This window comes from Microtus ochrogaster, chromosome 18 (assembly GCF_000317375.1).
Source record: "Microtus ochrogaster isolate Prairie Vole_2 chromosome 18, MicOch1.0, whole genome shotgun sequence".
In the NCBI taxonomy this organism is placed as follows: domain Eukaryota; kingdom Metazoa; phylum Chordata; class Mammalia; order Rodentia; family Cricetidae; genus Microtus; species Microtus ochrogaster.
The window spans coordinates 15,287,407-15,310,883 of record NC_022020.1 but is presented as its reverse complement, the minus strand read 5'-3'; the positions used below and the strand labels follow the sequence as shown (position 1 = coordinate 15,310,883).

The following is a 23,477-nucleotide window of genomic DNA, read 5'->3' as shown; positions in this document are numbered from 1 at the left end:
ATCCTCTCCTTCAGCTGTTATAACATTAACAGATCAAATGACCACAGACATATATGAGCAAGGAAAATGACTGCTGGGAGCTAGAAAATCACTTCTATGAGAAAATATATATGTAAAAAAAGGTTTATCTAAAATGAAAGGTGAAAATCTTTTGAGGAAATGAAATAAAACCCCATGATTGAACTAGCACCTAAATGTTTTTGCCCATGAGGATAAGCAGTTGGTGTGGGAGGTCCTTCTGTCTGTGTGTTGTTTTTATTGGTTAATGAATATAAAAAACTACCTTGGCCTGATAGGGTAGAACTTGAGTAGGTGGGGAAAACTGGACTGAATGCTAGGGGAAAGAGGCAGGGAGAGACACCATGGATCCTCAGCCTGAGACAAACATCGGTTGGAATCTTTTTCTGCTAAGCCACTGCCACGTGGCGATATACAAATTAATAGAAACGGGTTAAATTAATATAAGAACCAATAACAAGCTAAAGATAATAGGCCAAGCAGTGTTTTAATTAATACAATTTCTGTGTGATTATTTCGGTTCTGGGCGGCCAGAACGAAGGAGCAACCCTATGCAACAAGCAGTAATGAATGACCAATGAGCCTTATTTATTTATTTATTTATTTGGAAATTGAGGGCAGGTGTGTGTTCTATTCTAATTTGATAATTCTTTCATCTCAAGAGCATAAATAATTGCAACTGTTTTGGTTTGGGCTGTTTAAGGATAAAATGTATTTTTTGAAGGAAGTCTTCTTGACAAGTATCTGTCTGTTAGCAGGTGGCATTTTTGCAGGTTACCTCTTTGTTTAGGGAATTCTGCACCCTCTATCCTGGAATAAGAACTTAGAATTTCACCTCTTTCAGACACCCATTCTAAATAAGTGGGTTGCCTTAGCAACCTAGCTATAAGGTGACCTCAGGGCCCTGTTGCTGCCAGAATTCTAGAAGTCCCACGGATATCAGCTGGCCCATTCTATGGTTTCCAATGTGTTAGTTGGATGGGCAGCTTGCCATGATTACATACCCATTCCATCTGATGAAAAATTTTTGCCACATGGCTTTTTTTCCTTTTAGTACTTTCTCCATTTCAAGGTGATTTTATACAAAACTTTCCTTCCCAGTTAAGACTTACCAGGAAGAAGTCGATAGCATATTTCTTGGCTTCAGATCATAGCTGTAATTATGCTATTTAGCAAGTACTCATTCACAATTTTAATAAATTCAATGTCAGATTTAATAGATCTATTCTATCACAAGCCATTGACCTAATAAACCTTGTACATCAAAATAGGATATCAGTACTTGGAAGAATTTTTGATTATAGGAATTGTCAACGTTGATGGTTGTTGTGATATTTCATTTGTATTTTAATAAATAAAGCATGTCTGAAGATTAAAGAGTAAAACAGTCCTCTGGTCAGCCTTACAGACCAGGCAGTGGTGACACACACCTTTAATCCCAGTTGAATTGCTAGTTTGCCATAGGAATCATGTGGTAGTGGTGCAGGCCTTTAATCCCAGCCCTAGAGAGGAATTTAAGATAGGAGGAGACAGCTCTCAGGCACAGTCTCATTCTGAGATTCCTGGAGGCAGGATCGCCATTTCAGACTGAGGTAGAGATAAGAGCCAGTAACTGCTTGTTTTGCTTTTCAGGTTGAACCCCAATATTGGTCTCTGAGTTTTTATTAATCATGCTACAGACAGCTTGCCACGATAAAGAAAGTCATAGAATATTTTTCTCTAGGGATTCAATATATATATACAATGGTACATTTGAGTTTTCTCCTGAAAGCAAGATTCCTTCTTCCTCCACATGTACACACACATACACATAAAAGTACACATAAATTACACATTGATATATGATTCATTTATCCAAAACTGTATTTGATGAAAATAAAAAAACAAATATGTAAAGCCTACTCTGAAATAGGTATGACAAGATTATGCTATGTGTAACTTCCACCAGCTAGTAGAGGATCTTTGTCCTACCAGAGAGGACCATTTGGTGTGTGTGTGAGAGCAACCATTAGAAAGAAACACATCTAATTACCTGGTGGATTAGATGTATTATGGTTAATATGAAAGCATCTCATGCTATTGATTCAGACTTAAATGTTGTTAAGCTTGCTTTAATATAAGAAATCTACTTATTTATCCATCCATTCATTGATATATTCCTTCGGTAAATCTTGAACGATTTCATGGATATAGTAATAAAAAAACCTATTCACAATAAAAAACCAAATATATCTTCTTATAGAAAGAATTCTTGCACAGTTGAATGTATCCTTAATTATATATCAGGCAGGTGGTAGTTGATAAATAAATGCATTTGTGAGTAGCTAAGCACTGTGGAAATAATTATAGCACAGAGATGTGTTTTGAATACCAGATCTAGTATGTCACCCTCCCTCTCAAGGACATTTTATTCCAACATTAGATCAAGTAGAAGAATGTGTGATGCATACATCTGGGTACAGGAGGCCTCTGGGTGAGACCATTGAGATGCAAATGTGTTCATGAGTTAAAAATAAGAAAATTAAAATGGACTAATGTCAATTGGGGGGGGGCTCTTAAATTAGAACTGTGGCATCTCAGGCATGTCCACAATTAAGCTTTTTACTTGAGATGTCTGGGTGTTCACCTTATAAATTGTGATAAGAACTACAGCCACCTCTTGTGATTCTGTCTGATCCTTTCCTAACAAGAGGTTTGAGCTTTTCTCTTACCATCACAATTTTAGCAAATAAAAACTGTCACCTACCGTCACTCTTCAGTTTAAGCCATAAAACAGATGCCACTCAACAGGATCCTTTATGTAATAGCAAGGTGGCTTGAATTAAGTTTCCCAGATTTAAATTCTAATGTCTCCAAATAAATTTAATCCTTCTTCATTCTAAGATAGATAGTTTGTATCTTGCCTGAGGACTGGAATTTTTCTAACCGCTTCAAGAACTAAAAGAGACACAAAGAGTGAACAGGGAATCAGAGTAAGGGAGAAAGAATTTGCAGTTGTGGGGTGTGTCTCCTGATCCTGTGTGATGTCATTAGAAGCTCTGACCAGAAGAGGGTGTCAGATTCCCTGGAGCTAGAGTCACAGGCATAGGGACTGCACAGTATGGCCACTAAAAGCTAGATTCAAATCCTCTGAAAGAGAAGTAAGCATTCTTAGCCAGTGAGCCAAATCTTGGGATTGCCTCCCAACGTCTCTTTTAAAAGCATGTTACTTTTCTTTTCCTAAATGATGTCACACAGTTTCAGTCATAGTAGTCAGGCGAATTCATGACACAAATATTAAAATCTTTGTAAATGAAACTTTAGAAAGTGCAGGTATTAATAGGTTTGATGCTGACCTCACACATATTGGTAAAACAAGGTGCTAAAATATAATAAGAATAGAAGAGAAGGAATTGAATTAACTGAATATTTATTTTTATCTCAGGAATGAATGTTCTAAGAAATGAACAGGAAGTCACTGAAAAGGTCTTTGTCATATGTCTGACTGCAACGTGAACATTTCTAGAAGAACTTAACAGTTTCAAAAGACTATCCAATTCAAGGAAAAGCGGGATACTCGAACTGCCACTGATAAAAAGGAACTTAACATGTGTCTAGGGGGTTTAAGATTTTACTAAATTCTTTTTTTTTCTTTCTTACTTAGTTTTTATTCATAATCATAAACTTAACTCTGTAATCCAGCTAGACTTGAAGGGGAATGAGGAAAATATGGAACCCAAAGAACTTCAGTGAGAGCAGAGATTACAGGGTACTGCGAGCAGATGGGGCTTGGGTGCTCTCCTGAGCTACAGAAGGAATGGTAGGTGGGTAAGAAGCCCGCAAGTCAAAAGAATTAGAGTTGTCCACAGTCGGAAATGGTGATCTTCTTGCTGGTCTTGCCATTCCTGGACCCAAAACGCTCCATGGCTTCCACAATGTTCATGCCTTCTTTCACCTTCCCAAAGACCACATGTTTGCCATCCAGTCACTCAATCTTGGTGGTGCAGATAAAAAACTGGGAACCGTTTGTGTTTGGTCCAGCATTTGACATGGACAAGATGCCAGGACCTGTATGCTTCAGGATGAAGTTCTCATCCTCAAATTTTTCTCCGTAGATGGATCTGCCGCCAGTGCCATTATGGCGTGTGAAGTCACCACCCTGGCACGTGAATCCTGGAATAATCCTGTGAAAGGAAGAGCCCTTATATCCAAATCCTTTCTCTCCAGTGCTCAGAGCACGAAAGTTTTCTGCTGTCTTTGGAACTTTGTCTGCAAACAGCTCGAAGGAGATGCGGCCCAAAGGCTCGCCATCGGCCACGATGTCGAAGAACACGGTGGGGTTGACCATGGCTGCAGCAAGCGGTGAGAGGGGACAGCGGCGTCTGCAAAGCCTTACTAAATTCTTAAAACTTAAGAAAATCTGAAGTAGAAGGGAAAGAAGACAGCTCACCCCTAACAAAAGAAAATAAAAAGATACTAGGCTATGGCAGGGACAGTGAGCTGCTCTTTCTACTGGAGTCTATATTAATGAGTCTGGAAGATGCACAGTTATGGAAAATCTTGTAATGTCTCTAGATAAACCACAGAGACATTAGCAATTCTACTGTTTTTTGTACATAAGAGAAAAATATGTGTATCTTTTACAACATTTGTGATAGCATTACTCATAAAGTTCGCAGGTGCAGGCACTATGATTTATGTACACAACTGAGCAATTGACACCTTTGAAAGTATATGAACTATTGCTACACAGACAAATCTCAAAATCATCACTTTAATAAAGTCTCAGTAAAAGATGATGTTTGAAGCTCCATATTTCCGCATAAATCCCCCTGGCTGCCTAAGCCAAGCTGTACTGTGTAATCTATATTTAGAAGTAGAGAGTACCAAGAACAAGAAGGTGATTTCCATCATAATCACCACAGTGACTGACTCATTGAGACGTGCAGGTGTGAGAGGAAGGTCCGTGCTGGAGTTCCTTCTTCATCATTAAAAGCATATCTGAAGGCACATATGTCAGCATTTTCATTTAGGTGTCTTTATGTAGTTTATGCCATTTTATTAGATTGTTTTAATTTGATTAGAGTCTATGTATGTTCTCTCTTTCTCTCTCTTTCTCTCTCTTTCTCTCTCTCTCTCTCTCTCTCTCTCTCTCTCTCTCTCTCTCTCTCTCTCTCTCTCTCCTCATGTGTGTGTGTTTGTATAGTAGGTTTATGCACACAACAAAGACAGAACAGGACCCTGGGTGTCTTCTATCACTCTCTACTTATTACTTGAGACAAGTGTTTCACTGAACTGAAGCCCTATCATTTCCCCCATCTTCATTGGATAGTAAGCACTTGGGATTCACCTGTTTCTTCCCCTAATATTCAGGTTACATGCCTGACTTTTTTGTGGGTCCTGTGTATTAAAACTCAGGTTCTCATCCTTGCTGAACAAGTATTTTTACCCACTGAACTATCCCCAAGGCCTTATGATTATTTTTAAAAGTATTCAAGTTTACAAAAATGTCAGGGGACACATTTTACTTTTTTTCCTTTTGTGGTTCCTATTTCCAAGTAGAAAATAAGGAAAGATAACAGATAGAGACAGAGGACCCAATCCTTCTAGTATTTTCAGGGACAGATGGCAGCAATTGATACGTGTGCTAAAAAGGTGTTAGGATCAACCATTAATTAGGCTGAACACAGCAAGGAAACAGACAGACACCACACAGCTTCTGGCTAAGACTCAGGCATCCCAGAAGTACTTATGTCTAATGCTATCAAGTTTCTAAAAAAGTCTTGGCAGCTTTGGTTTATCTGTTAAAAATCAGTTAATAAAGACTGGCTGTGCCCTGGTACCTCTGAAGGGGGACAAGGCAGGACTCTAAGGAGAACTTTAAAAAAAAAAAAAAAAAAAAAAAAAACCTGCTCATCAGTGGCTGAAACCCTGTTGAAGGCTTCACATAGGACCTTATAGTCTATGCACTTGTCAGCATAGAAGGAGTAGAACTTACCTATTTAACTCCAATAGTTTGTCAAAGAATGTCAACCCCAGTGGTGTTACCCCAGGCTCTCATGCTCCACTGTGTCTCTCTGCGTTCAAAGTCTGTGTTTTGGGCCCATCTCTGTAGTGGAACATGTTTGCATCTGTATTGTCTTTGAACTGAGAGATACCTGACACATCATGACCTTTAGAAGTGAATGATGAACATACAGAAATGAAGACATAATTTACATTTCACTATTCCTGTGTAATATCACAGCCATTTTCAGTTTTGTTTTGTTTTGTTTTTTTCTTTCGTGTGTCCCAGTATGTGGATGGTATGTATTCATGAGTGTGTATGTGGTTAGCACTTGTCTCTGGAAACACGTATGGAAACCAGATGTTACTTCAGGCCTCTCTCTACAGTCCTCCATCTTTGATTTGAGAGAGGATCTCTCCTTGAAACTGAAGCTAAGCTGGATAGCCAGTGACTTACTCAGAATGGGGCTTCAGCACAGAAGTAGTCTTCAGGCATACTGTTCCACCAGCTTTTACGTGAGTGCCGAGGATCTGAACTCAGGTCTTCACATTTGCACAGCAAGCATTTTCTTAGCGAGCCGTCTTCTCAGCTCCAGCCACACTCATTCTTGAAGGTGCACTGTGATGGAACTCACACATTTGACTTTGTTCTTCAGTTAATGCTTCATTACTTTCCTGCTGAATTAGAGAGCAAAAGGAGGCCACCCCCCCTTTTTTTTTTCTTGCTTGTAGCAACAGAGGTTTTAAAAATGCATCAAGATAAGTTAACCCCTTCCATGCAGAATGTGTCTGAGAATTAGCAGGTCTCCCTAAATACCCCAGGCTATTTCTTCATCCCCTGCTGGGGTCACAGTGTAGTTGTAATACCATAGAAGGCGTTGGGAGTACCAGGGCTTGAATTTTTCTATGTCATGTGATATAAGAAGGACAATCATGAAGTTCAGGTGTCAACTGCTTAAGAGAAAGCAGAGAAATAATCTATGTGAAAAGCTTGAAATTTTTAAAAAGTATCAATTATCTAAAGTTCAATAAAATGTTTTTTATTAATTAAAATATGTTGTGATGAACACTTACTTCTGCTGATATATTGAACTCATAAGTTAAAATTTCTAACTTGATGTCCTCTGTTTCTTAAAATGATGCATTATAAGAAGAAGCAAATTGGAGAGTATTACAAATTAATTAAGACCCACACTTTTCTCTATGCATATGGCCTTTGGTGGACATACACTTTTTTTTGTAATCTATTCAGTCTACAAACTTCTCTTGAGTATCTGATACTTATTGGATTCTTCTCCAATATGATGTTGTAATCAATGAATCAAGAAAATGTGAGTACTTATGACTCCTGACTGAATGAAGGTTCTCACCCAGTAACTGCACAGGAAGCATAAAAATATGAATAGACTATGGGCTAGTAGAGAATGATGAGTATAAAGAAAATTGACAGAAAAGGGAAAATGGAAAACCCAGAGGGAGTAATGAGTGTCACACTATGATGTATGGAACACATCTCTAGCTGGTCTGGAACCACTGTGTAGCCCAGGTTGGCTGCAAATGGCCTCAAACTCAAAGTGATCTGTCTGCCTCTGCAATCCTAGGGATAGTATTAGACTTACCAAATAAATATCTGGCAGTTACAACTTATTCACGTAACAACAATTTAGTCTTTATGCTTGGTCCATATATATACCGGCATAATATTCTTCTCATGGCAAAATATAATTTTTGTATTAAATATTTGTACAAGGTATCTATGAGTTAGAATTTATGAGTATGAATTGCTATCATCTCTATAAAAGAAAAAACAAACACAGGTAATATTTAATATATAGCAGTCACTTAGTATATTAATATATTTAATATATTCTATTAAAAATTTGAGATATGTATTTACATAGTTCATATTTATATTTCCCAGAATCTAAAGCCCCTTTTAGACCATGATAATAAATTTTCATAATGTTTTAAGCTACTACAAATATATAAAAATCCCTAAGTAGGTTTCTGTTTAATATAGTCATGAGACAATGACATTCTCATATGCAGAAAATATTTCCCTTTAATCCTGTGTGTCAGTTTCTCAATGCCTTCAAGGAAAGTGATTTTTTTTAATTATTTTATTTTTTGAGAGGCAATAAGAGCCAGAGGATTAGAAGAATTTTATAATCTTTTCCTAATATATTTAACAATCATTAAAATTTTTAGAAAACCAATAAAATTTAATAAAATTATACTTTTCTTCCAAGAAGATGAGACTTGAATAAATAGTCTACATGAAGATTTCAATGTATTTTAGAAATTATTGTCAAAATGAAGAAGAAACACTCTTAATAAATTTAGTAAAAAATAACTACAAATATACCTTTGTCTGTAAAGAATTTAATCTTCAAAATAAAAAAAAGAATTTAATCTTCATCTCATAGCCTAATGGGTTTCCTCAGAAGAAAAATTTTGGTATTTTTGTCTTGTATATATTTATTCTCTCCCTAAGCATGATTTTTATTTCTCACATCTAACTGAAAATATCAGTATTTTCTCTTCTGTTTATAAGGCAGTAAATCATGTAAGGATACTGATCAAATTATTTAATGATTACAAGACATCTATTGAAAATGGAATTTTTATAACTTATTTATTGCAAAACAATTATGTTTGAGACATTGAAATTGGTGTTATTTGAATCTTAAGTGCACCCTTCTAACTTATGTATCAAAGGCATCAGGGTGGAGAGGTAGGAAGTCATTGTACCATTAAGCAAGTCACTGGAGGTTATATATCTCAAGGATGCATTTAGTTCTCTTATTTTTCTGTACTTTCTGTATTTCCACGTTGTGATGAGATGAGCATGCTTGCTTCATCATAGGCCACTTCAGAAGTTCTGCCTTATCCAGTCACGGAGACTTTGTAAAGAAACCTCTAAGTATAGGATCCAAAATGAGTATTTCTTGCTTCTTGTTGTCAGGGGGAAAAAAACTAAGTAATGCAAATAATCTTTTTTTTCAAAGTTTGTAGTTCTTGTCAAATTTCCCCCTTGGGCTTCCACATTAGAGCCCATTTCTGAGTGCCATGATGAAACAAAAACAAAAACTATCTGAATTTTAGGTAGTATTTTAATAGTTTTGTAAGTACTTAATTTTCTCAAGAATATTCATTATTTAATCTCCTTAGAGGAAGCTTTTGTAGTTCAGTCACTAACATATACATAGCTTAATTGCAGAATTTTGATAGAATAAAAACATAGCTTCATCAAATTTACCAATACATACTATTTAGTGATTTGACTACACTACAAATGTTATATAAAATAAATGCTTTGGTATGTGACTAAGTTTAATAAAACTGCTGAAAAATGCTGTCACAAAACAGCACTAAGTAAGATATAATGTTTGCCATTTGCACGTATATAAAGTTATTTATTCTAACTATATCAAGATTGTGTAATGTCTTCAGAATTTTTTTAAAGAAACACACTCACATTGTTCTATGCAGTAGACTAATATATTACAACCTGTACTATTGTGTGTTGAATAAGAAAGCTAAGATTCCTGTGTATGAGTGGAGTATTGAATTCACCTAAGTAAATCCTTTCTTGATTCACTTAAGAAATCTTAAAGTACTTAAGACATGCATTGAGGAAAATAAGGCTTACATTATTTTTCAAATTTTTAACCAAAGCATCTTTCTTTTTAATTTTCATCATGATTAATTTATCCCAATAGTACTATTATAAAATAAAAATATAAGATAAACAGGATTTTTTGGCTTTAGGAAAGAAGTAGACATTGGTACCAGTACTGACTGTAAGAAATTTTTCCTGTAGACAGTAACAGCATCTGAAAATATTGGAAAATTTTGTTATCTCATAATAAAAATAATGTTCCTTGAGAACAAAATTTCAGAAAGGTAAGATAGAAATTGAAAAATTAATATGCCATTAAGGAAATAAATTATAATTTTTATTTCTTGTCTGAAACATTTATAAAATGTTAAAGCAATTGTCTGCCAATATACTCAAAACACATTGTGACATCATGCAATGATCATAATAAAATCAATATTTAGTGCATATTAATAATACATGGAAAAACTGGATTTAATTCTTATGATTGCTGTGTTCTGGACTATTTCTGGGTATGGACAATGGCATTTATTTCTTAGATTCAAAAGCTAAAGTGAAAGTATAACAATTTATTCAAGTAAAAACATTCTTTAGTAGTCTGCACAAACTATAAATGATCTAAGATATAATCCTTGGACAATAAGGAGGAACACTTGTCTATTGGAGGTATCAGTTTCCCTGAAATAGCCTCAGATAAAAATATTGAGCAAGAACCCACTCATTTAAAAACTGCAGGATAAATTAGAATATTAACTACCCTTAAGATAATTGACATCCAAAAAATACAGATACAAGGTCTGTTTGTAAGTTAAGCCACGTATGTTTTCTAAATGTAATAAACAAGCAAATAATACTGGATCAATAACTAGGAAAAAGTTGGTTGAACAGTGTATGAAATTGCAGAATTTTTGATGACACAACTCAGTATTTTGATCTGTTATGGTTTTCTGTAATGGACTCCATCTGTTGCAAAGAGACATTTCTTTGATGAGGAGTGAAAACTAGATTTATTTTCAATATAAGGACAAATATTTAGAAATGTAGCTAGGGATAAAACTGGTTTAGTAAAGTGGTGATAGTGGATTCTCCTAGTAATGTCAGAAGATACATCTATTGCGTATCAACAATATGGATGCCTTAATTTGTCCTGAACAAAGTCAACTATAGACATGCTAAAGAGGACACCTGTGGGATGGGGCGGAGCTGGGAGCCCATGAGGCCTGAACCCTACACAAAGAACTGCAGGCAGCAAAGGAAAGCTGAAATGGGCTAAATGGGCTTCCCCAGGGAAGGGTATACCAATGTTATTCATTACCAAATTGTATGTATGTATGGATGTGTGTGTGTGTGTGTGTGTGTGTGTGTGCGTGTGTGTATGAAAACATACACAAGGAAGCATTATACAGACTTAGTAGGTTGTAATTAGGACTATATGTGTACACACATATGCATGTAGCAATAATTTGTTTAAAAAAAACAGCAATGAATTTAAAAGAGAGTAAGGAAGTTTCTGTGAGAAGATTTGGAGAAAAGAAAAAGAAGGAAGAAAATACACAACTTTATGATAATTTCAAAAGAGAAATTTAAAAAAATCCAAGAATTTACATAGGGAATCACAGTCTGTAATTTCCTGACACACATTCCTGCACCATGTAGGAGCAAGAGTGCTCTATTCTGTAAATACAAGATTAATAAATAGTGTATGTCTAATTTGCAAAGACTTCTTAATAAAAACCGCCTTTAAACATGACTATTTCCACAGGAAGTATTGCTACTGGAAATTTCTGATTGTAGGGTGATTTTTCTCTAATAAGTTTCATGCATTTTAGTAAATATCCAAATGTTTCTAAGAAAGAAATCTCCTATTATAGTTTAAGTTAGTTTTAGAATTTCAAAAGACATTAACTCTTCCTTACGATAAATTTTAAAATAAACCTGGTGGTAGTGGCACACACCTTTAATCCCAGCACTTGCAAAGGCAGAAACAGGTGAATCTCTTTGAATTCAAGGCCAGCCTGGTCTAAAAGAGCTACAGAGAAACCCTCTCTTGAAAAACAAACAAAAAAAGAACAAAAACAAAATAAATAAACTGAAGCCTAAACTTCTTAGATGAAATGTAGTAGTTAATATTACATACAAAGTGAAATTTTAAACCTAGTTCTAGTGAGCTATTGCTTACTGAAATAACTCAGTTTGACTTCTAACATTCATTCACAGTTCAAGGTTTATCTGCTTGGGTTCAGCTAGCCCGAGAGTGTGTGCAGACAAAGCACACACAGGTCTGTGATGGGTCATTGTGCCTACTTACAAGTAGGGCATGGCTCACAGCCTGCTGGCTCAATGAAAAAAAATGCAGTGGCTTTTTTATAAAATGCAAACCACAAATAATCTCCAACTGAGAATTTCTAGGAACACTAAGGAAGGCAAGGACAACTGAAAAATCTAGGTCAAAGGTAACTATAAAGAGGGGATGCTTTCAATGAAATATATACTAAAGTTTTAATGAACTGTGGTTACAAAGTAATTATCAGTGCTTCAGGATATAGAAATCCAATTGCATTGATGTGATTATTACACATTTTGTAATTACCATGTTAAACTCATAAATTGCTATAATTATTATACGAAAACTACTTTGATGTTCTTTTTGTAAAAAAAAAAAAAAGATGCTTAAAAGCAAGGTAAGACGTCTACTTGATAAGTCACCTATAATCCCAGAAGGTTGAAAGAAGAGAATCACAATAAATTCAAGGCAAGTCTGGGATACTAATTGATTTCCATTCCAGCCTGGGCTACAGAGTTAAGACTCTATTTAAAGAAAAATATTTTTAAAAGGCTAAAACTGCCCTTTCCTTGAGTTGCAAAATATTAAAAATTTTTTAAAAATATTTACACATGTAAATGCAGCTTTACCTAGTATCATAATATACTAGCATAAGCTATGATCTTACAAGTATAAACATTTACGCCACAGATTAAAGAGTTATTTTCCTCTAAAAGTTTAAGAATATTTTTATGACCATTGTGCTTTTAGTTAATCTGAGAATGGACACAAATGGGATTAGGATGAGAAGAGTCCAACTGTCCGTTTCTGTGTGTCTATTTCTACACTTGCGTAAAGTATGCACATGCATCAACTTTGCTTTATAAATTCAATATGTGTATTAATATAAATAATATCCACATGTATATATCCAAACATAATTTTTCTCAATTACATAGTTAGAAAGATAAAAATAAACATTACTCTTTTACTCTCTCTGATTCAACTAGGCTCCTTTCCCTTTATATTTATGATGAAACCAAAGATGATCCCAAGGTTCTATCTACTGGTAAATTTTTAGGCATCTAAAGATTAAAAATATATAAATTCCACTGAATAAATGGAGTTCTTCTGCATTTTTAAAGTCAGGTCATTAATGAGATGCTGTGAGAGAATACACACATGGTTTAGAGGCACAGCCAGAAATGAAATGTCTCCCTACAGGAGAAAGTTTTGGGTCGTAACTTGACATTGTCATTGTCATCATCCTGGGATGTAGAGCTCCTGCTGTCATTCCCTCAAGTGGGAGCAGACTTTAAAAACAATCACAGTACTGTGGGCAAACTTCGCATTATACCTTTCAACACCTGCTTTGAAATAGTTCAGATTGGTGTGACGAAGGGAAAAGCCCTTTCTCTAAATTTAACCCCCGTCTTCCATTATCCTGTTCTAGGTTTCAGTTTTATAAAAATCAGACTATGATGACATCATGTGAACTTAAGCTTTTTGAAACTCAGCTGTAGAGACAGAGCCCAGAGCTTGGACCTCCCACCAATGAGCCAGCTGGTTTTTACTTTGTGGACACTAGTAGAGGCCATGTTCCTACCAAGATGCAGGTCTTGAAGAATCAAATCCTATGTTCAGATTTGGTCCAAGAAAGACATTTTTTCCCCAGATATCCATTGTATACAAAACTTCTGAAATTCTTAGCCAACCCTTTTCATTCACCTTTGTGGACATTTACTTTCTTGTGGCTCTCCTTTGTTAACTTTTTAATGTTTAAATAGTTCCTATACTTTTGTGGGTTTTTTTTTTTTTTTTTGCCATCTTCTTAGGTTTGGTCTTCGTCATTGCCTTTTACATCCTGCTTGTGATTTCACCCATGGAACATTTATTAAGGAATCACACGTTCACGAATAATAAAATGTCACTTCATGAGGCCGTAGAAGCTTCTACTTTTAATATTAATGAAATTCTTACTTGATAATTGTGAAATAAAAATATGAAGCATTTCAAAGTCTATTCCCTCATTGCTTTAATAACAGTATTTTTTTTTATTTTGTAGTTCCGTATCCAGTAATAAGGTCGTGGATTTATGTATAAATAGCAATGTTAAAGGCGGTCACTTGGGGTTTTGTCAGATCACTGCTTCTCAATTAAATGTCTATCATGGACTTTATAGGGTACACTGACTTATTGTGAGATATACTGCTCTATGGAATAATCAGAAAACATGTGAGTGTGTGTGTGTGTGTACTACATAAGTTGGATATGCAAAAAATATTTCATCTAAGTACAAAATGTATATCTGCTTGATTATTAGAGTCAAAGGGATTAATTTAGATGAGGAAATTAATTATACCTTGGTAAGCTTTTATGATGTTTATCATAGAATGTTCTGTATGAATCTAGATTTCCAACAAGTAACATTTAATTTACCTCATAACTCTAATCTTATCTAAACTTTTCAGAGAGTATGAAACTATACTATTAACACCCAGGAGAGGTCTCAGAACCTACTGTCGAGTTTAACAACTGAAGTTCAATCTTAGTTAGGGGAGAATTTATTTTAGCAGTTTTCCTCTGATGTCCCCAAGAAAACCACAGCATTTACATTCACACACATAAGCATAAACAAATACACATATACAAATGAAAATAAATTAAAATACAATAGAAATCTAAAATATAATATTATATATTAATAACTGGCTTGTCCATAATCAAGAATGACATGAATTAATAAGTAAAATGTTTCACATATGAATTTTTTCTTTATGAGTAATATTTTTTTGTGTGAATGGTCTCATTTCAGGTTTCTGAGATTTTTCCAAGTAAATATAAAATAAGAATGGGCTCCCAGTGTTGCTTCACAAAGGAATATAGCATTTACACATAAGACAAAGTATCAACTTAAAACCACATATTGGGTAGAATACCCAATTCAGGATAAGGTCAGATTTCCTGTGGTTGAAGACAGAAGGATCCAGGAGGTAGGTTGTCAAAGGTCAGCCAGAAGAATAATTAAATAAAAGCTCAGGGGCAGGTTTAGAGGCATCCTGAATTTTAACTGCCCGACTCTTGCCCTGCACTTTGACTACCTGGCAGGAACTAAAACATTCTGTAATTAAAATGTAGAGAACTCAATGGAAAATCAAAGCTAAGAAAAGGAAAGAAAAATGAATAAAGGTAAGAAAGAGCATTGTGCTCTGCTACTGCTAGACCACGGGAGTAGAAGCCACATTTTTTTTCTTTGAGACAGCTATATGCTCATGTACCTTAAAGAAAGCCTGCCCAGGCCTACAGGTACAGCAGGAGCCTTAGAGTAGAAAAGCTCAAAAGACGCTGTTTCGCACAGAAAGCTGAGTTTCTACATCAATATTTATACCACTTATAAGTAAATCTTTTTATTTATACTACTTATAAGTGAACTAAAATTTATATATAATTGCTGCTTATATTGTTCATTTATTTATTATATTTTAATGAAGTTCTATTTATATTTCAAATATATTTGTATGCTGAAGAAAGAAAATGGAATATATCAATAAATAAGTGAAATGAAAAATTAGTGGCTTTAGAGAACTTTATTTTACATTTATTTTCTTTTATTGAAAATAGATTCTTTTCTCATGCAATGTATCTCATTATGGTTTCATCTTCCTCTACTCCTCCTAGCTCCTCCCCTCGGGATCCACTCCCTTTCTGACTCTCATTAGGAAAAAAAAAAAGGCTTCTAAGAGTCAACAGGAAAATAAAACAAAATATAGTATACGATAAAACAAAAACCATCATATTGAAATTGGACAAGGAAAACCAATAGTAGGAAAGAGCCTGAAGAGAAGACAAAAGAATCAGAGTCACTAGTTACACGTGAGAGTACCGTAAAAGTCACAGGACTGAGTAACAATTCAATTGAGTTGTTGGCTCAGGGGGTCCCAAGGAAATCCCCAAACAACCCAGGTTATTTCCAGGAAAATGGTTTCTCTCCACAAATTGACAGCTCAGTCGCATTGCCAAGGACAATGCCCCACACAACTCATTGAACATGAAGAACTCAAGCTGGTGCCTACACAGAACCATCACCCTTATGTTCCAATGTCTTTGGTGTGGGAAGGCACTGTGCAGAATACCAAAAGAGAAATGTAAACATCACCCAGACATGCAACCTTTGATCTACAATCTGTCCTTCCTGCAAGATAGACTTGGACAATTATGGCACAAAACTTTGAATTGACTTAAGGCCCCTTCCATGAGATGGAACCCACATATGATACTGTTGTGTGACCAAGAACCAGAGACTAGATAGCACAGAGACCTAGGGTAAAATCAAATAAATACTATTAGTCTAAAGAAAGGTGATGTTGTGGAATATTATTTTAAGATATTGGTATTTTTTTATACTGCATTTGTTTAACTCTGTGTAACGGTGATTTTTTTATTTATTTAATTTTACCTGTCTAAAACACTTGATGGTCTAATAAAGAGCTGAACAGCCAATAGTGGGGCAGTAGAAAGGACAGGTAGGGCTGGCAGGTAGAGAGTATAAATTGAAGAAGAAACACGGAAGAAAATAAAGGAGAAAAATAGCAAGGAGAGGACACAAGGGGCCAGCCACCCAGCCTCCCAGCCAGCCACGGAGGAAGAGCAAAAGTAAGATTACAGAAGTAAAGAAGGGAAAAGGTTCAGAGTAAAAAGGTAGTTGGGATAATTGAAGTTTTAAGAAAAGCTGACAAAAAACAGGTCAAGCTAAGGCTATGCATTGCTAAGAGAAAGACTCCATGTGCGATTTATTTAGGAGCTGGTTGAGAGGCCCTCGAAAAAGTCAAAAGAGTAAAAGAGTATACAACAAAGTAACTCTTGATGATACTCTAACATATTCACAGGTTCCTTACTCATTCTTCATCATAGAAGCTTCTTACTGTAGCAGATGGGAACAGCTAGACATCATACAGAGAAAGAGTCCTTAAAGCACACATCTCTAAATGGGATATTTCCATTAAATCCTTTCTTTCAGAGCTGAGGGAAACCCACAGAAGAGGAAGCTAAAAGATTGTAAGAGTATTTGAGGGGATGGAGGACACCAAGAGAGCCGGCCCTCTGAATCAACAGAGCGAAACTCATATGAACTCACAGAGTCTGAAGCAGCAAGTGCAGGACTGACATGGTCTGCATAAAGTCCTCTGCATATATGTTACAGCTTTCCGGAAGTGGAAATAGAATAGATTTTGTGGGTGGGCTGGAGGATGATGAACTTGGGAACAGTAGGGATCAGATGGGGAGGAATACTGGGAGAAATGACTGAGGTTGGGGGGTGTTTCAGGGACAATGTGGACACCTAGTGCAATGGGAACTCCGTGGAATCTACAACAGTAACCCTAGCAAAGATTCCTAGGAATTGGGGACATGGAGCCTGAACCAGCTGCCTCTGTAACCAAGCAAAGTGATCTCAAGTGGAGGGATTGTGTAATAGGGGGTGACTTGTTCATCCCGGCCACCCAGAACCAAAATAACAACACAGAAACTGTATTAATTAAATCATTGCTTGGCCCATTAGCTCTAGTTTCTTATTGACTCTTACATAATAATTTAATCCATTTCTATTAATATGTGTATCACCACATGACTGTGGCTTACCAGGTAAAATTCTGTCTGGCTCCAGCAGGGCTACAGGGCTTCTCTCTGACTCCACTGTTTTCTCTCTCAGTATTCAGTATTGTTTTCCCTGCCTACCTCTTTTCCCTGTGCAGGCCCAAGACAGTTCCTTTATTTATCAATGGTAACCACAGAATACAGAGGGAAATTTCACATCAGGATTGGAACACCAACCTAGTCACAAAAGCTTTGACTTACAGTTTTTCCTGCCTGTAGAGTGTTCTGGGACCTGAACCTAGGGTAATTGTCATCAAAGAGACCAGAGAGACTTCATTCAGCAACTGATGGGAGCAGATGCAGAATTCTACAGTTAAACATTAGGCAGAGCTCAGGGAGTCCTGTGGAGGAGCAGAAGGATGGACCAGAAGAACCAGAGAGTTCAGGGACATTATGAGAACACAGCCCACAGAATCAACTGACTGGGACTTTTAGGGGTTCACAGAAATCAAGGAGTCTGTAGGGGTCTGATCTAGGTCCTCTTAATATATGCTGTGGCTGAATAGCTTGATTTTCCTGTGTGATTCCTAACAGTGGGAACAGGATATCTCTGACTCTCTTGCCTACTTGTGTACCCTTATTCCATCAGGCTGCCGAGTCCAGCCTTGATGTGATAGCATTTTCCTGGTCTAATTGTATTTTTTTTATGGTGTGTACGGTGGATATCCATGGGAAACCTGCTTTTTTCTGATGGGAGGTAGAGGGGTAGATTTGCTGAATATGGGACATGCCTGGGGAATGTGATGTGGGGGAGGTGTAGGGGAGGAGAGGTAAGGGAAACTAGTTTGGATTTAATATATGAGAGAAGAATAAAATATACTGAGAGGAGGGAGGGGACACTGTGATTGGGGTGTAAAATAAATCTTTCAAAATTCTGGAAAATTTTATGTTCGTTAACTTGATCACAATTACTCTCTGGGAGACAACACAACTTTGCTTGCAAGTCATTGCAAAAATTAATCTGTACGTTATAGTTACTCTTTTATAAACCTTCAAAATAAGCATTTATTGTAGGCGATACACTAAGCACTTAAAATATACCAAGTCACTAGTCTTCAGTATCTTACTATGCTATCTTATTATTATCATTGCTTTTTAGCATAAAGAAAGCACAGCACACAATTATTAAAAGACAAATAGGACATTTCAATCTGTCTGAGGCAACACAGTTCTAGAGTTTGTGTTTATAATTATGATATCATGTCGGATAGTGAATTATACCATTTCTTCTTCAATCAAAATATTCAGTTAGTAAAACTTACTAGAATATATAGAAACAATTGGGAGTCTCCTGGCTGAGAACCTGATTTTGGAGTAGTTTAGGGCAGGGGCAGAGTAAGAATAAGCTGAGAACAAAGGATTGCAATTGCAAGGAGAACAGATAAGTGTAAAGGGAGAGGCCACTTGTTGGTTCCTGGCCACCCAGCCCCAAAATCATCACACAGAAACTGTATTAATTAAATCACTGCTTGGCCAATTACTTAAGTGTATTGCTAGCTAGCTCTTACATCTAGAATTAACCTATCTCCATTACTTTATATTTTACCACAAAGGTCGTGGCCTACAGGCAAGGTTCCTCTATATGTCTCCTGAAGTGGCTCCATGGCTTCTCTCTGACTCCACTTCCTTTCTCCCAGCATTCAGTTTAGTTTTCTCCACTTATCTAAGTTCTGCCCTTATTATATATATATAATAAGTGGTATTTGAGGATGCTGACACCTTTGTAACATGATAAGTTAAGCCAGTTACCAGCAGCTGATGCTTCTCACACTTAAAACATGAAGATTTGAAAGCACATGAACTGACATCTTAAAGCATGTCTCACTTCAAAAGCATGAAACTTTGAAGTAAAACAGCTTTTTCACTCAAAAGTAAATCAACTTACAGAAAATGCTCAGTGTTTCCTTGTTTCTTAACAGTTTATTTCAAATATTTTCACAAATACAATTTTGGTTGCTGTTTTAAAACAGCATCAGCTTGTTTGAAACTCTACAATTAGATGAAAGGGCCCTGTGTTTTTCTTCATATTATTTTAGTGGTATGATTTAAACTGACTTTTCCCGAGTCAGCATTCTGGGCACCCCTGCATGTGTAGCAGCAGTGACCTCAAAATTTCAGTAACAATAACAGTCAGTTTAAGTCTTTTATTCACCTTTTTTTCTAATAGATTTATAAATATTAACGTAGTTAAATAACATGCTGTACAATAAGTAAGGCAATATCCTTATTTAGTGTTTATGATACACACTTACATAAAATGTCTAATAGCAATATTTTTTTCCACTCAAATATTTACACTTCCTTCCCTCCTCCCAATCCCCTCCTGCTTCCCCACTCACCCTCCTCCCTTTCCTTCCCTCCTTGAGAGAGGGCAGGGAACTCTGCTCAGTGGGAAGTCCAAGGCCCTTCCCCCTACATCCAAGCCTAGGAAGCTGTGCATCCATATAGACTAGTGTCCCAAAAAGCCAGAACATGCCGTAAATACAAGTCCCAGTGCCTTTATCAGTGGCTTCTCAGTCAGCCCCCATTGTCAGCCACAATCAGAGAGTCTGGTTTGATCACATGCTCATTCAGACCTGGTCCAGCTGGATTTGGTGAGCTCCCATTAGAACAGGCACACTGCCTCAGTGGGTGGACCAACCCCTTTCGGTCCTGACTCCCTTGCTCATCTTCTCCCTCCTTCTGCCCTTCAACTGGACCTTGGAAGCTCAGTCCGTTCCTCTGATGAGGGTCTCTGTCTTTATCTCCATCCGTCGCCGGACAAAGATTCTATGGTGATATTCGAGATAATCATCAGTTGATAGTGGGCAAGGGACAGTTCAGGCACCCTCTCCTTTTCTGTCCAAAGACCTAGCTGGAATATTTATAACTATTGCCTGAAAAGTTACTTTCTTATTCTGGTTTATCTTGCATTCTAAATTATTCTTCATTACACATCTAAAATAATCTTTTCAGATTTCCTAGGTATATGTGAAGGTTTCAAATTATTAATAAAGTTGTGTAATTACAGCATGTATGACATCCCATATATTGAGATTTTTCCCTTGTGGAAATACCTCTCATGTTTATTCACAATAAATTTTCTTGTGACTCAAATCATTCTACTTATGCTTAGGCAACATTTTCTTTGTGCTTTCTCCATGTACTACAATCTATTTCACATTCTTATATATTTAGCCATTGTGAAGGCCATTGATTCTTCTATGACAAACAAGGAGACATTTCTGTTTGGAAATTATGTCAGAGCATGAGATCAAGTTACAGCAGGTTGCAATTTCAGAGGCTTAACGTATAATTGGAATTGCAGAGTAAATACATGTTGACAATATAGAAAGCATCACAATAGTGGAGAATGAAACTTAGAATTGCATTCAAGGAGAATGCAATGGGGGAACTACTGAGCTTAATAATGGAATAAGATGTTGGTCATATATAAATATAATGGAGAGGGGCACATAAAGGATTTCTGAAGAAGTATTTCTGGAAGCTAAGGACTGAAATTTACTTAGGATTAAAAATACTACTATATAGAGGTGTCTCTAGAAAAACCCCAGAAAAAGGTGACAAACATTTGAAAATTCCTGTTGGAGACCACAAAAGGCAATGAATACCCATTAGACCATTTGAGACCTCTGCTGTAGTCTAACTGCTTACATTTTACACCATTCTTTTCCCATTTATCATATATGAAGATTCTCATATATCAAAGTAACATCTATTCTCAAATGTTAGTTATTCTAACCAAGAGAATAGTTGGGATACAGGCCTATCTACAGTATATTTCAATAAAATGAGGATAGGCTTGTAACTTCACATCATAATCACAAAATATCAACTGAACAGAACAGTTTTATTTGAAATTCCTGCTTAGATTCAAATGCTTTTGGAAAATCCTTCAATCATTTTTTTTTTAGAAAAAAAGTAGACATAAAAAAGACTTCTAAGGAGCTTACTTTTACTGGAAGCCATATCTTTGATCCATTGTGGACTTGTTGGGCAATACTTTTAGTATACTTTTAAGACACGGTGTCATAAAAATTGTTCAGGTGAAGAGAATGCTCTCTTTAAAAATTATTTTAAAAGGATATTAGTCAAATAATTACTGAAAATAATTTTGAAGTATATTTTCTAGATGAAATTTGTCTATTAAAATGGGTTATGAACCTGATCAAATAGTTTTCAAAATAAGAAAAATAGATAGGAAATATCTCAAAAATGTTCATTATAATTACAAATTAGAGAAATACAAATGAAACAACTTTGATATTTAATCTTCTCACCTTTGAGTTGTTTGTCAGAAGAGTCCAAGAAACTCTTCAAATAACACAGTCTATTGCTGCTACCCTTGGTTGTTATCCATACATTCTATGGTGGCCACCCCTACATTCTTGTCTATCACCCTGCATTCCAGCTTTCTTGGAATAAGAAAGTATTCTGAACCTTACCAAAAGAGACACAAACACAAAACCAGCCACAAACTCTTTGATCTATAATGCTGTTTTGCCTGCAAGATGTGCCAGAACAATGGTGGCACAAAGCCTGTGTCATTAACCAACCAAGAACTGATTCGACATTAGGTTTATACCAGGAGATGGATCTAATACTCAACACTGTTATTGACCAAGAACCAGGGACTAGACAACCCAGGAACCTACGGTAAAAACAAGTACTACTGTCCTAAATATATAACTCCTAATGACATTCTTTCATATCCATTAATCAGTGTCTGACTCAGCCTTCATCAGAGAATATTCCTTCTGCAGCAAATGGGAAAAAAAAAAGAAGAAACCCATAGCCAGACATTATACATAGTGAAAGATCTTGGAAAATCCAGCCTAAAATGGGATGTCTTCATTAAATGACTCCTCAGAGCTCAGGAAACCCTGCAGAAGAGGAGGCATAAAGACTGTAAAGATGAACTCTTTTTCTTCTGTTTGTCTTGTCCAAGTCCAGTGTGATAGTTTTTGTTTTATCTTATTTTTGTTTGTTATTTTATTATTATTCCATAGAAGCCTGTCTTTTTTATGAGAGACAGAAAGGGAATGGACCTGGATGACAGGGCAGGTAGGGAGACTCTGGGAGGAGTACTGATAGGAGAAAAACATAATTGGAATATATTAAGTGAAAAAATATATTTTCAGAAAGAGAAAAAAAGAAAACAAATGAGTATAGATCAAGGCAATGGTATAGAAAGGGAAACACTTCATGGTGGATTATATCTGATACAGTCACTCTGGAAATCAGTGTAGGGAAATCTCAAAAATTTTGATTTAAATGTATCATATGATTCAAACATTCCATTCTTTTACATAAGCTCAAATGGCATGACATCCTACTCCACAGAAATCTGCTCAGCCATCCATGGTCATTGCTACTCTATTCACAATATCTAGGAAATAGACACCATCTAAAATTTCCCTGCCTAAAGGATAATTAACAGGGCACATACACACAATAGAATATCATTCGTTTGAAAAGAAAAATGAATTTTTCAGGTAAATGGATAGACTTAGAAAATATTATGCTGAGTGAGGTAATCCAGACACAAGAAGACAAACATCACAAGGTATCTCTGATTTGTGGTTTCTATCTCCCTGTCTTCAGATGTACCTGGAGTAACCACAGAACATAGAAGCAAAAGGAGACTATATGGGAAGGAAGGAGCTCTCAGAGGGTAATAGCACAATACATTTGCTATGAAGGACAGAATGGAAAAAAAGGGGAGGTAGTTGTGCAAGGAGGAGAGAGGGCATTACAGAATAAGAGAATTAAATAAATAATATAAAATGTTTGATAAAACATTAAAAATCATATTGTATTTATCTAATATATACTTATATATAAAATTGTAAATTATATATCTAATAGTATATATACATACTTATTCCAGAATGGCACTTGGAGAAGACAAGATGAATCTGGCCCAGAGACCTCCAC

At 36.0% G+C, this 23,477-nt stretch overlaps 1 protein-coding gene and 1 pseudogene across 1 annotated transcript in view; both read right to left on the bottom strand.

The window, feature by feature from the left end:
- The window catches only part of Dok6 (docking protein 6), a 313,007-nt gene that overhangs the window by 208,971 nt on the left and 80,559 nt on the right, over positions 1-23,477 (bottom strand). The window lies entirely within an intron of this gene.
- LOC106143997 lies at positions 3,654-4,348 on the bottom strand (annotated as a pseudogene).